This window comes from Dermacentor albipictus, chromosome 6, assembly GCF_038994185.2.
Source record: "Dermacentor albipictus isolate Rhodes 1998 colony chromosome 6, USDA_Dalb.pri_finalv2, whole genome shotgun sequence".
Classification (NCBI taxonomy): Eukaryota; Metazoa; Arthropoda; class Arachnida; order Ixodida; family Ixodidae; genus Dermacentor; species Dermacentor albipictus.
The window spans coordinates 72,291,283-72,305,106 of NC_091826.1; positions in this window are offsets into that span (position 1 = coordinate 72,291,283).

A 13,824-nucleotide genomic window follows, 5' to 3' on the forward strand; every position below is an offset into this window, starting at 1 on the left:
CCACCTGTCTGTCTGTACAGTTTCGCAACAGAATTTTTGGTGTCCAGCAGTTCTGAACTCTTGATTTCGCAGTTATTCCTTCTTAATTTCATTGACTCGCTTTGATTTACTTTGTATGTACATTCCACCGTGTGTCGCTTAATATTTCTATTATTTTGGATCTGAATTAGGGTATTCTATTTGTACAATAAGAAGTTGTATGTGCGCTATCAGAATGAATTTAATTGCCAACAACTTCAAAACAAGATCGGTAGGTCTTGTTCTGTCTTAAGGTCACCTGCATTTTTAATAAGCTTAATTCACTGCAAAAAGTGCACTTGGAACTGCTCCATGTTTAGAAACTGGCAGGAGTACGCTCACACGTTGCTCTTTGTAAATACACGTAACAGGTGTTATGACCTGTTGTTTTCCGTTCGCATGTCAAATTTACGGGGACGGTACATCACTATTCACGGATTTTGTCTGCAGCACGTTTCAAGATGCGTACCTTTGGACAGTAAAAACGAATTTCAATGGCTGATACTTTCGTTGAGCAACTGCTCTAGTCGAAGAGCGTACACCGGCCTTGCTTGAATTCTTTCACCGGTGTTCACACATTTAAGACATTAGAAAGATGAACCCACTCTTAATCGGCCAATAAAAGTTGACACATGTGGACATTTTAGAATCACTCTTTATTGTTCCCACTTACTTTCACAAGCATGAATATGTGGGCACAGTTTTCTTTGACCATGTAAAAGCAAAAGGTGTTGCCTCAGACCAGAAATTTCGGTGCGCACACTTCCACATGCTATCGGTAGCCTCGCAAATTTTCTAATACTTATTACACGCACATGTGCACGTAAAATGTTGATAAGTGTAAGAATGCTTTACTAGGAAATACGCAAGTGAAACGCAAAAGCTAGAGGATCACAGTATGCATAATTAGACTTGACAAAAAATAATTGTTTGCACAATAAGATACTCGTCTGCTTGAGTCCGTTAAAGAATAAATACACCAACTTAACATGAGTGACGAGATGCATGCATACAGAAGGTTAAGATGAGCATTCACCTCAGTCTACCGAGAATACCATTGAATAAAAAAGACAGTGTAGTGCCACATATCTCTGACCATGGTGACTTGTATCACAGGAGGCTTACATGATGTATGGATGATAAAAATTTGCTGTGAAATGTACATGTGGACAGGTATAAACAAGTAAACAATACAACTGATCTCTAATATTAGCTGTACAATATGAAACTACTAGCCCTTTATGGAGTAATCAAGTTACCTAGAGCCTTTATGTAGTGTGATATCTCGGGTATCCGTGGTTCTTGTCTAGGCGGTGCTGTAAGTCACTGTAAAAATATACCTGCTTTTAGGCTTTAGCCAGAGACTGTTCTTGTAATAGCATTAGCAAATCTTGCTATTTTAAGTCGGTTGGGTTAATTTTACCAATAGACAGTAAGCATTGCAACAGACTTGCGACAGCATAACTAAAGCATTGCGATAGACATAACTGTTTGGAAGAGAACAAGAATTGTAATGCTGGTCTTCCCACCGTCTTGGCTGTGTTGCAGCTCCCTGTAGCGAGCTTGTAAATATATTTTATCTCTCTAACCGTGGCATGTTGCAAGAGTATATGTTTAAGCTGCCCACAAAGTGCAGTAACTCAGTGGCTAAGGTGTGCAGCTGCTGAGCACAAAGTCATGGGTGTGATTCACTGATAGCAGCAAAGAGCTCATGCTATAAGGTGCACTATATTTGGACGTAAATAACGTGAGCCAGGACTCTCTGTCTTTTGGGATAAGAAAAATAACTGCACACATAACGCCAAGTGATTACAGAGGGAAAAATAGCAAACAACGTACAAAATATGGTGCCCGCTAAGGTCATTGTTACTATACACTACCGTGGCAAAATAAGGTGAAAGGGTGAGCGCAGGCATCATTTACTCATCACCGTTAACGTCTTAGTTATATCGGCAAGAGCAACTTCAGCCTCCATTTTGCAAAAGTTGTTGAACAGGCAGCACTGCAGAAAGGTCTGCGGCATAATCAAACACGGCTTCGTGCACGTTAGCGATTGCCAGGGCACTAGTAGTTGAGCTCAGTGAAGTTTGAAGAGCCCGGGAAAATCAAGAAAACAAAAGAAATTTGTTACATTCACTTTGTGAACCTGAGTGTTTTGCCAGGTGCGTTCCGAGGCCAACAATTTCGAGAAAAATGTCTGACGTTATATTCACAGAAATACAGTATGATATAGCTGCCAGGAGGCCACGGGTCACTTGTACTAGTCTTTATACTGTACTGTCTCTTTAACGTCTGTTTCCTGCCCGAACTCCCTACCCCGAAATATTCCACCTTTAGTAAATGTGGTAGAAGTATCTGATGTTCTTTAAATAAAATGAAATGCATTCTACTTGTATACGAAGCACTGGAAAACCCTAGTCAATAAATAAAGTATCACTCTGGAGTGGGACATCTTTCATGTTACTAACTTTGCTGCCTTACAAGTTCACGCAAAATCCACTGAAAGTAATATAGTTCGAGAGTTGGAATAACTTCTGAAGGAAGGTCTCATCCCTACAGACAAGCATGGTCACGTTCTGCTTGTTTGGAAACACAAAAAAGAAACACTGCTTTGCATTAAGCAGATACATCAAAATCCGGATCTGTGTGTAATATGTATGTGATTTTCTTAGTATGGGGCTTCCATCAACATGATGCACATAGTCAATGACGCTGTGGCCTGAATCATCAAAAATCCCTCTGTCTACGCATTTATATGGGCACTTGATCTCCAGCAAGCATGCCTCGCCAGAGAGAGGAAAATTCCATCAGGGCTGTTGTGGATGAAGCTGTAGGACCACCTCAAATGCCATTTGTTTTGCTTACTTGCGTTACGCAGGAAAAAATTGTTGCACAGATTATTTCTTTACCCGTTACTTATTTAAATATTGTCAACACTTCCTCACGTTTTCTTATGGTGACAGAAAAATGGGTAATAGACTATATGTTTTTATAACATTTGTCGAATTTGATGGAGATGCACGAAAGAAGCAGGACTAGTTGGTTATCTATCACGAGGTGCACAGTGCGACAAAGGACTAAAAGGCAAGACGAAGACAAGCGCTTGTCTCTCTCCTTCCTTTCCGGTCCACTGTCACACCATGCACATCAGCATAAAAGCTGACAATGTACTTTGACAAGTTGTGAGTTCACCTAAAGGCTGCCTGGGAACATATGCAGCAGGGTACAAAGCGACACGTACAGCAACAATAAACATTGTGTCGTTGAAAATGGTTGCAATGGTTGTGTTATATTTTTATTTGTCATCACAAAGTAGGTTGTACTTAGCTGTTAAGATAAAACGCAAGTGCTCACTTCTGTCACCGTAGCACCACGCTGTTGCTCAAAGTCTTTCCTGGCCATCGGCTCCACACGTATTCCTAATATAGAAAACATACATGTAATTTATATTACTTAGATCCAAGACTCTTAAAACATACCATATGTTGATGAAGGGTAAAACGAAGGACACCGACCACTTGAATGAATACAAGAAAAGACGTTTCGGCTCCCCTTACCGGAGCCTTGTTCACAATGAAATCAAGGATGCGCGATGCAATGTTTATATGACTTTAAAATCTGACGTAAGCAGCGCGTGTAGATGGGGGGGAGGGTTCCGTCATTCTGGTTGAGGGTGCTATCTGTCATTTGGATTGGGAAGGATTCCAAGTGGTGTCTTGAAGTCAAGTTTCTTTCTTTTTCTAATATCTTGGCGTTATCCCAATCAACCCTGTAGCCCAAGTCATCTGCATGTTCTGCCAAGGCGTCTGATGCGATTTTTTTTCTTTTTCCTATCGTTGACATGCTGCTTCAACCGATGTTCGAAATCGCCTGTCTCGCCGATATATACGCAGTCGCAGTCTTCACATGTAATCTCGTAGACTATGCCAGGAAACTTTTTCTTTCGAAGCTTGCCTTTCACGTTTACCAGACGTTTCGACTCCCGTCAGGGGAGCCGAAAAGTTTTTTCTTGTATTCATTCAAGTGGTACGTGTCCTTTGTTTTACCCTTCTTCATGATGCATCCCGACCAGACGGGCTTCCGTCAAAACCTCGACTTCATACCATATGTGGTAGCATCGAATGAAACAAAAAGTTGGACTTGAAGAGGCTGTGTAGGATCTCTTTGGGGCCTCTGCGGGTGCGCAAAATAGTATGAGCTGCTGTGCTGCTGATGCGCACTTTACGTTCATTGTGCCACCTGCATAGACGTATATATACAACATAAACATAACGAAAAGATGATGTCAGAAATATACATATGTAATGCTTTTTGAACCATTGTTACCTCGGATGACTTGGCTGTCCAGCAGTCAGAAGGCAGAGCTCGTTAACTCACTGCATACAACAAACGCGCTGTAAAGGCCCCTGTTCTCTGATATCAGCCCTTATAGGTGGTTTGTTGGGGCTATGGCTTCTTTGGGGAAGTCACCTGACGCTCCCAGTGTGTGAGGTGGTCTGTGTGGTTGCTGAAGCAGTGCACTGAGCTTTTGCCGCAGCAATGTTCTTCGAGCCTCGGCAATGATGCCACGAAGAATTTCGGCACGCCTGATGTCGGCCTCACTTTTTTCCATCTTCTCAAGTACCATGCTAAAAGAGGATTCAATGCCCCGGAAATTTTGGGTTACGCAGGAAGGTGGCAGCTCTGCAGGCTGCTTGTTTCCCACAAAGGGATTGTTGTTGTCTGCAAACAGGACAGGAAACAGCACGATTCATTAAAATAATACACAGAAAGACTGATTTGACTTCACACAGGAGTAGATTTTGAGAAGAAAAGCGGGAAGAAAAACATTGCTTACTTTGTTATGTCAGGTTGCACAGCAAAAATGTCCCTCTCTGCTTCCTAAGTGACCAATCTTTCGTTGAAGAAGAAACGTCTGAAGGCATGCTTTAATTGCAACTTGTGAAATAATAGCATTTATGCTGCGTGTGAATAGTAATGAACGCTGCATGAGTATTTAAGAGATGTTTTTTTTCATAAATTTGGATTGCAGTAATGCATAAGCGAAAAATTCAGCCGTTTCTCCTCACGTGTAGACTGCACACACAAAAATTCGGAGCGCGTACGTAGTACAAGCTAGGATAAAAAGGGTGGAATAATGTAGCGAAAGCATATAGAACAGAAAGCCTGGGCATCCTTCCTCCAAACAGCTGTCTCAGTGGCACTTTGCCGTCATGGTCGGGCTTTGGAGATGGTTTTTCCCATGAATTCGGGCCCCACGTACACGGCGTGCGCTCGTGAAGGTTAATGTAAAACGTCACCGCAGCGCAGTGTTTAAAATCACCGAGGGCGACGTAATGACATGAAATCTACAATTTAGGATTGCTTGAGGAGTGATCGACAGCTGTGAATGAAGAAGACGAACGCAAAAAAAAAACAGAGGTGAGCGTCAGGCATGACGCGCGCTGGCACACGTATACGTGTTGCATCGCTAGCGAACTGTCAGCGTGAGCGAAAGCATGAGAACTGCCTGTCGTTCACCGGTGCGGACGCGAAGTGCAAGTTCATACTATTTATACGTAGCGTTTATACGTGGCTCAGCCATCTACGGTGGCGTAGATGGCTGAGCCGATCGCTGCGCCGCCTGACCACCGAAGGTAGTCTGTAGGCGACCCTCCGCGCACGTAAAATCAACACTTCTGCGCCCGCCACGGTAGCTTTGCTGCTATGGCATTGCTAGAGTATACGGGTTCGATCCAACCGCGGCAGCCCCATTTCAACGAGAGCTAAATACACACACACACAAAAAAAAACGCTTGTGCATTTAGATTTGGTGCACGCTAAAGAACATCAGGGTGTCAAAACTAATCTGGAGCCAGTCACTACAGCGTGCCTCATAATCCCATGTTTTTTGGGGTGTGTAAAGCCCCACAGCTCAATTAAAGTTTAATACTTGTGCCACAATGCGAGGATCAATGCAAGGCAAAGACAATGCTCAAACCTCTCAGAGAATATAAACAATGGCGCATAACAGCGCCTCAAGCAAGGAGGTTCCCTATGTGTTCTCTGTACTGCGTAGACAAGCAACAGTGGTGCACGCAAAGCAGCGTGTAACATCAACTCACCAATCTTGTATTGGACTACACACTGAAGAAATCAAATATTCGCTTTCAACGTCACAGTTAATTGTCGCCCCTCAAAGCAAACAGCATAGAATGCTTCGCTTACATCGATTTCCACAGTGTGGCATCCGCATATTTTTTAGTAAATGTTAGTAAACTTTAATATCAATGTTACTCATTTATTTATTTCTTCTTGTATAATATTTATTGTTCTTAACATTATTATTACGTCAGACAACAAGAATTGCCGGCGGCATTTGCAGGAAACAGCCTCTTTTTATGTACAGAAAATACATAATTGAGTCTCGTGCAAGTCTCATATGTTCACGTTTGTGGGATTTTAGATGGACTCTTAAACACACATTTCAGTGTAATCTGCATTTTGCACGCCGCTGTAACACTCATAAAAACGAAAAAATTGTCAACTTAAATTTCTGTGGCTGACAGGTTTCTGCCACATGCGGACAAGGAAACACGTCGCTTGCGGAGTTCTTTGGGGCGAAATGTTTTATTATTGACCTCAATTAGGACTCTGTGGTTTCGTTTTAGGTGAGAACCCCGAGAGGAAAAATCAGATGCAAGAATCGAACTCTGGATTTATTGTTACGTTATGTAAGTAGGCGCTGAGTAACCAAAAATAATTTAGAGGCAGGAGTGAGTGCCTTATAAAGCAGATAATTGCTAGTCAGCATTACTTTCAGAGTGATTATATTTTTGAGCGTCGCGTCGGAGGCTGAATGAACGTGTTCCACGTCAGCTCTCTGAATTTTCACTAATTGCGCCGATTTTTCAACTCGGATCTTCATGAAAGTGCATCGATCGGTTGTATGAACCTACGTGGACCACCGGGATACCCAATTCCGAGGTAGGCGTCCATTTATTCGGCAATTAGAACCGATTTTGTGACCCACGAAGAGCGCCCACCGGCCTCGGCTTCGGCCGAGGGAAGCGGTAGGCCTACTCTCAGGCCGCATCGAGCCGCAGCCAATTACCGACCAATCGCTAATTTGACAAGCGGACAGTGACCCAATATGTCGACCGCTATGAGAATTGAGGTCGATGGCGAAGAAATTTCGCCGGATCAGCTCACGAGAGCCGAGGGGTGGAAAACCGCCGGCGAGAAGTTGAAGCAAAGGAGCCACGCAAGCCAAGATGGCGCCGAAGCCACAGTTGACGTCAGCAACAGACGTGGCGATGACATCGATGGCACCACCGACAAGAGCCTTCGTCACAGGATGAAGCGAGTAAACAAGGGCAAGCTGCTCAAGGGCGCGAGAATGCCGGACCTCCCGCGCGAAGACGTGAAGATTGTAATGCGGCCACGCGGCGGGCTTCAAGTGAGCGATGTGGCCCGGGTCGAAATCAGCCGAGCCATTACTGGGGCGGCCCAAGTCGATGCAATTGCAGCAAGAGAAGATATTATTTGTCCAAACCATCAACAGAACATAATCGTCGTGAGTACCTCGAAGAGGGAGCACGCCGACAAGTGCGCCATGGTGAAACGCATCGACATTCGAGGAACGGCCCACGAGGTGAGCACTTACGAATCGGCGCCTCACGGAACAGTTAAAGGAGTGATACGAGGCATCCCGCTAGAGGACACCGCCCAAGAAATTCAAGACCTAGTGGTGCACAAGCACAACCCGACGGCGTTGCAGGCGAAACGAATTGGCAAGACCAGATCCGTGGTGATCGCCTTCGAGGGACCCAAGGTTCCAAATTACGTGCGTTACGGGAACCTGCTCATTGAATGTTCACTGCACCGCAAGCAGATCGACGTCTGCTACCAGTGCGGCCGCGTCGGACACCGAATGGACGTGTGCCCCAATCCCCAAAATCGCATCTGCCGGGGGTGCGGCATCGCCAACCCGGACAAAGAGCACGCGTGTGTGCCCAAGTGCGGCCTGTGCGGCGGCAAGCATCTCACCGCCGACCGGGCCTGTAAGGCAAAATTCAAGACGCCGTACGTGGTGCGGCGCCGGCGCTGGGAACGGCGCCGGGCCATCGACGACAGTAGCCAAGAAGATAGAGGTCCTGCAGGCCGTGCCCAATGCAGCACCTCTTCGCGGAGCCGTTCGAGAACGCCGGCCCGCAAGGGCAGCCACCAAAGCCGCCAACGATCGAGATTCCGTTCCCGGGATGGCCCGAACAGGGCCGACCAGGCGCCATCGGCTGGCTCCAAGGACGGCCGCCGCTGGGAGACGATGGGGAAAGGAGGCAGTCGTAGCTCGAGCGGAAGACGCCGGGGATCCCGTTCGAGGTCCCGGACCAGATCAAGAACCCGGGTCGAGTCCAACCAACGAGGGATACTCGCCGAGAAAAAGGTGGGCTGGACCAACAGGTCTTCCGTCGCTCTAGGGGACGACAGAGAGTTCCCACCTCTCAACCCTACCCCACCTGCCCCCTCTAGCCAAAACGCCGCAACACGCCAAGAGTGCGGCGAATGTACAGCACTTAAAAGACTAATCGAAAGGCAAAACGCCCAGATTCAGGAACAGAATGTGCAGATCAGAGCACTCATGAGTAAAACAGACGCGCTAGCTAGCGGCAGCTCAGCGACTAAAATAACCAAAACGAGCCCGGCGCCCGAGAACGCCAACGAGAAACGCAAGGTGCCGCGGAGGGACCCCCTCTCGCCGCGCCGAGAGCGGAGAGGAGAGGCGCAGCCCATGCACCAAGCATTGAATGTTCAAGAAGCGATGGACGCTGAAACCACAGCTGACTGGAAGACGGCAGCAGCGGCACCGCAGACGTCAAATCAACAACAGCAACCACCGCAAGAGGGCAAACTGGCAGCGATACTCGCAGCCATCAATCAAATTAACGAGAATCTCGACAATATGAATGCCAGGTTAGAGGTCTTCGAGGGTCAAATAAAGATCCTGTCAGTCAAGCACGAACGACTGGCGGCAAAGACAGCGACGATAACCGTGAAGAACAAGTTCGCAGCACTAAGGAAAGAACGCGCCAATAAAGCCAAGGAATCGATCGCGTACAGGCGCGGTCGCATCAAAACGTCAAAGGAAGATGGCGCAGACGCCGAACAGTAAAAAGCAAATCCGCGGGGGGGAAACAACGATCATTTGCCAATGGAATTGCAGAGGCATCCGCACCAAGGAAGCGGAGTTACAACTTCACTTAGATGGGCTCGACCAGAAACCGGATATTATCGCGTTACATGAGACACACGGCAGACCCAGACTCCCGGGTTACATCACGTACACGGATCCGACGGAAGGCGGGACGGCGTTACTGGTGCGCACCAACATAGCAGCCACCCAGCACCTCACTGCGCAAAAGGGCTGCGAACACACGCTGGTCGAGGTTCACACAAGGACTATTGGCAGTGCCGGAAACCTGTTTGTGATGAGCGCATACTGCAGGCCGTCACAAAGGCAGTACGACTTTGAAACAACAGTGAGCCAGGCGAAGAGGTTGGCGGGGAACAGGCCGCTCCTGGTCCTAGGCGACTTCAACGCCCCTCACACTACATGGGGTTACAAATACCAATCTAAACGAGGCAATGCTCTAGCAAAGGCAATGGAGGACCAAGAAATGGCGCTCCTTAATGAACCGGGCGTCGCCACCCGAAAGGGAAACAGCGTCAACAGGGACACCACCCCGGACCTGTCGTGGATGGCGGGCTCCCTAGAAGTGGCCTGGCGGAACGAAGACGTAGACCTGGGCTCCGACCACAGTATCATAAGTGTAACGATCAAGGGACCAAGGTACCGGACAGCCCTCAGCAAAGCCCGGATCACCGACTGGGACCGAATGCGCAAGCACATGGACGAAGAAAACGAGACCTCCGGAGAAAACGCGGAGGAGGGCAGACATCAAACGTACGCAGAATGGGCGCGAGAACAAAAGATCGCGCTCGACAGATTTACTCAAGAAGTTATGACAACGATGCAGACGCCATTTGTCGACGCCAAACTAGCACACATGTGGGAGGCGCGGCACTCGCTCACGCGAAGATGGAAGCGTCAACGACGAAACAAGAAGCTCGTCAAACGCATCGCGCTCCTCAACAAACAGATCGCTGAATACGCAACCAAGCTGTGCCGAGAGAACTGGATGAGTACGTGCGACGGGCTGCAGGGAAAGCTGTCGGCGCGCAAGACCTGGTGCCTGCTCAGACACCTGATCGACCCGTTGAGCAGCAAGACCGCAACCAACCGCAACCTCACCAAAGTTCTGAACGCTTACGATGGCAACGGCCAAAGGCTCATTGAAGACCTCAAGGCGATCTACCTCAAGACGGAGAGAGGGCGATTTCCGATACCGGAGGAGTACGGGGGACCGGAAAATCCGGCATTGGATGAACCGTTCACCATCACGGAGTTATTAACAGCCATAGACGAGAGTAATAAGGCGAGTGCACTAGGAACGGACGCCATTACATACAAGCTGCTCAATAACATGAGTGATGCGGCGGCACGTGGGCTCCTGGGTCACATCAACAGAACCTGGGAAAGCTCGAAGTTGCCCGCAGAATGGAAAGAGGCCGAGGTACGGTTCATACCTAAACCCGGCAAACCTCTGACCATCGAGAACATGCGCCCCATCTCGCTCGCGTCCTGTGTGGGCAAGGTCATGGAACGCATGGTTCTCAGAAGACTTCAAGCACACCTGGACGAGAAAAATCAGATGCCGGCGACCATGTATGGATTCCGCCAGCACCTGAGCACCCAAGACGTCTTGATCCAATTACACGAATTGGTGATTAAAAAAGCAACGAGGCACGCGCCCCGGGGTATACTGGCTTTGGACCTCAAAGGGGCCTTCGACAAGGTGTCCCACGCCAGCGTGCTCGAGAACCTGCGCAAGACGGGGTGTGGCCACAAGACCTACGGTTATATCAAAGATTTCCTAACCAACAGAGCAGCAACTATCCGGATAGGAAATGAACGGTCAGAGCCTGTGGAGCTCGGAGACAGGGGTACCCCACAGGGGTCTGTCCTGTCGCCTCTGCTTTTCAACCTAGCACTCCTGCCCCTGCCCGAACTACTCAATCAGATCGAGGGCGTGGACCACGCGTTCTATGCCGACGATATAACGGTGTGGACGAACCGCGCGGGTTCCGATGCCTGGGCGGAGGAAGCTCTGCAGAGAGCGGCAACGACCATCCACGAGTATGCCAGGACCTGTGGCCTGAGCTGCGCTCCACAGAAATCGGAGCTGCTCATGGTACAGCCCGGAAGACCAAAGAAAGAGCCGCCGCCGAACATAATCATCACCATCGACGGCACAGAGATCAAACCAACGCAGCAGATCCGGATACTGGGCCTGCTGTTGCGCAGCGACGGCAAGGCGCACGCAGCGGTCAACAAAATCAAGACCACATCCGAGCAAGTCCTCAGCATGATCCGGAGAGTCACCAACCGGAACAGAGGAATCAAAGAAGAAGACGCACTGCGCCTGGTGCAGGCATTCGTCGTGTCACGCGTAACGTACTCCGCCCCGTACCTCCAGCTTGCGAAGGTGAACCGCGAAACGCTGAACACGACGATAAGGAAAGCAGTAAAACTCGCCATGGCCATCCCAGTATACTCGTCAACGCAGAAGCTGCTGGAAATGGGTGCCCACAACACGGTGGAAGAGCTGGTGGAAGCACACCTATCCCACCAGAGGGTAAGGCTGAGCCGGACAGAGCACGGTCGGGCCGTCCTACGCAAGATAGGATGGCAAATTGAACAGCTACCGACAACGGAGCCGCTCCCCACAACGTGGAGAGACATTATTAAGACCAAGCCCCTCCCCCGGAACATGCAGCCGGGGAGGAACAACGAGAGACGCTCTGCGCGGGCCAAGGCACTGGCTCGACAGCTCGAAGAGGACCCCGAGGTCCTCTACGCGGACGCCTCACTTCCCAAGCACGGAACCAGAGCAACGGCGGTCGTCACCACCATCGATAAACTTGTCACAGGCGCGTCGATACGGACGACGAATACAGCCGAAGCAGAAGAAGTGGCCGTGGCCCTCGCACTCGCACAACCGGGAGTGAGGACCGTTGTCACAGACTCCCAGACCGCCTACGCAAGCTACCGCAAGGGGAACATCTCTTCCGTGGCACTAGCGATCCTCAACAAATGCAAATCACCGGGGCGGGCCGTTGAGCTCGTGTGGGTCCCGGCTCACTCGCAAGTGGAAGGCAACGCACTCGCCGACCACTATGCCCGAGAACTATCGATCCGGGCCGAGGACGAGCCAGGGCTACCGCACCCCGTGACAAGCTACAAAGAAATCACGCAAATGTACAGAAGCGGGAGATGTAGGCTTCGCCGTCCGTATCCGCAACTCAACCGAATTCAGCAAACGATCGTGCGACGCATGCAAGCGGGGTCGCTAGCGAATCCAGTGCTCTTGCATAAGATGTTCCCAACAGAGCATGACACTTCATGCCCTTTTTGCAGACGGTCAAAAGGCACTCTAGCACACATCCTTGCAGAGTGCACTAAGCTCAAGAACCCCCCACCATCCCTACCCCCCACCCTCCCCAGCCCTAACCCCCCGAGCGATGGGAGACCTTGTTGTCCAGCCCCGACCTACCGACCCAGCTCGCGCTGACGGCTAGGGGCCAGGAACTGCTGGACACATATGGGACCTGAGAATAAGGTTCCACCCCATCTGGTGCCAGCGCGCACCACCCGTCACTAAGGGCTCAGCACAAAAGTTGATTCTCTCTCTCTCTCTCTCTCGCGTCGGAATATTGAAATGGCAGACTGAAACTATAGGGGTCAAGCTGACATTCTCGCATTTTGGCGACGTTATTGCGTGAGAATGGAACTCACGATACTCAAGTAAGGTTATCCGCTTTTCGTGACGAGTGCTGAGCTGGTCGGCTGCATAACGCCAAGTGAACGACTGGCGACTCACCAAGGCAGTGATATAGGTGAGTGTGGTGGCGGCGAGCGACAAAATGGAGGCGGTGAGGCCACAAAATGGCGGGCACTTCTGCGCCTGCAGGCTGTGAGGAGTAAGGAGGCTGACTAAGCCTTGCGAAAATTGCCAAATTGCGAAAGAACTTGGAACAGGACCCTCAATTGGTTCAAATGCAAGCTGTTAAGGTTTATAAAAAAAAACAGCTCCTGATGGCAAGCTGTGTCATGAAGGCAACACAGTTGTCTCTTGTGAAGGAATGTAAGTACCTAGGAGTTATTTTTTTTCAAGCAATTTAACATAAAATGCACACTTAGGTTACGTTGTATCGAATGCTAGTAACACATTAAACTTTGTGAGACGCAACATTAAGCAAGCACCGGCCAGTCCAAAGGAAGCTCAGTATATGTCGAAAGTGCGCCCATTATTAGAATACGCGTGTAGCGCTTGGGACCCTTTACTCAAGGGACATTCCACAGTGGGCTAGTTGGTTCGACATAATTAACACTGTTACCCAAAGTGACGCAGGGACAGGACTTAGCGAGAAAACAACACCCGAAAGGCGTCGTGTGTTGCTTTCAAAAAGAAAAATACATGCTGACGCCTACATGTATACCTGCCCGTACTGATCACACATTAAATGTGCGCGAGTTTGCTTCTAGAATAAACCACATTAAATATTAATTTTTCTTATTAACAATTCAACAATAGAATAAGCTCCGTCGAGAAATTGTCGGGGCTTCTCACAAAACATTCCCAATTGTGCTGCAAAGTTTGATTTCATGTCAGCCGTGGCACAGTTGAAAATTACTGTTTATGCTTT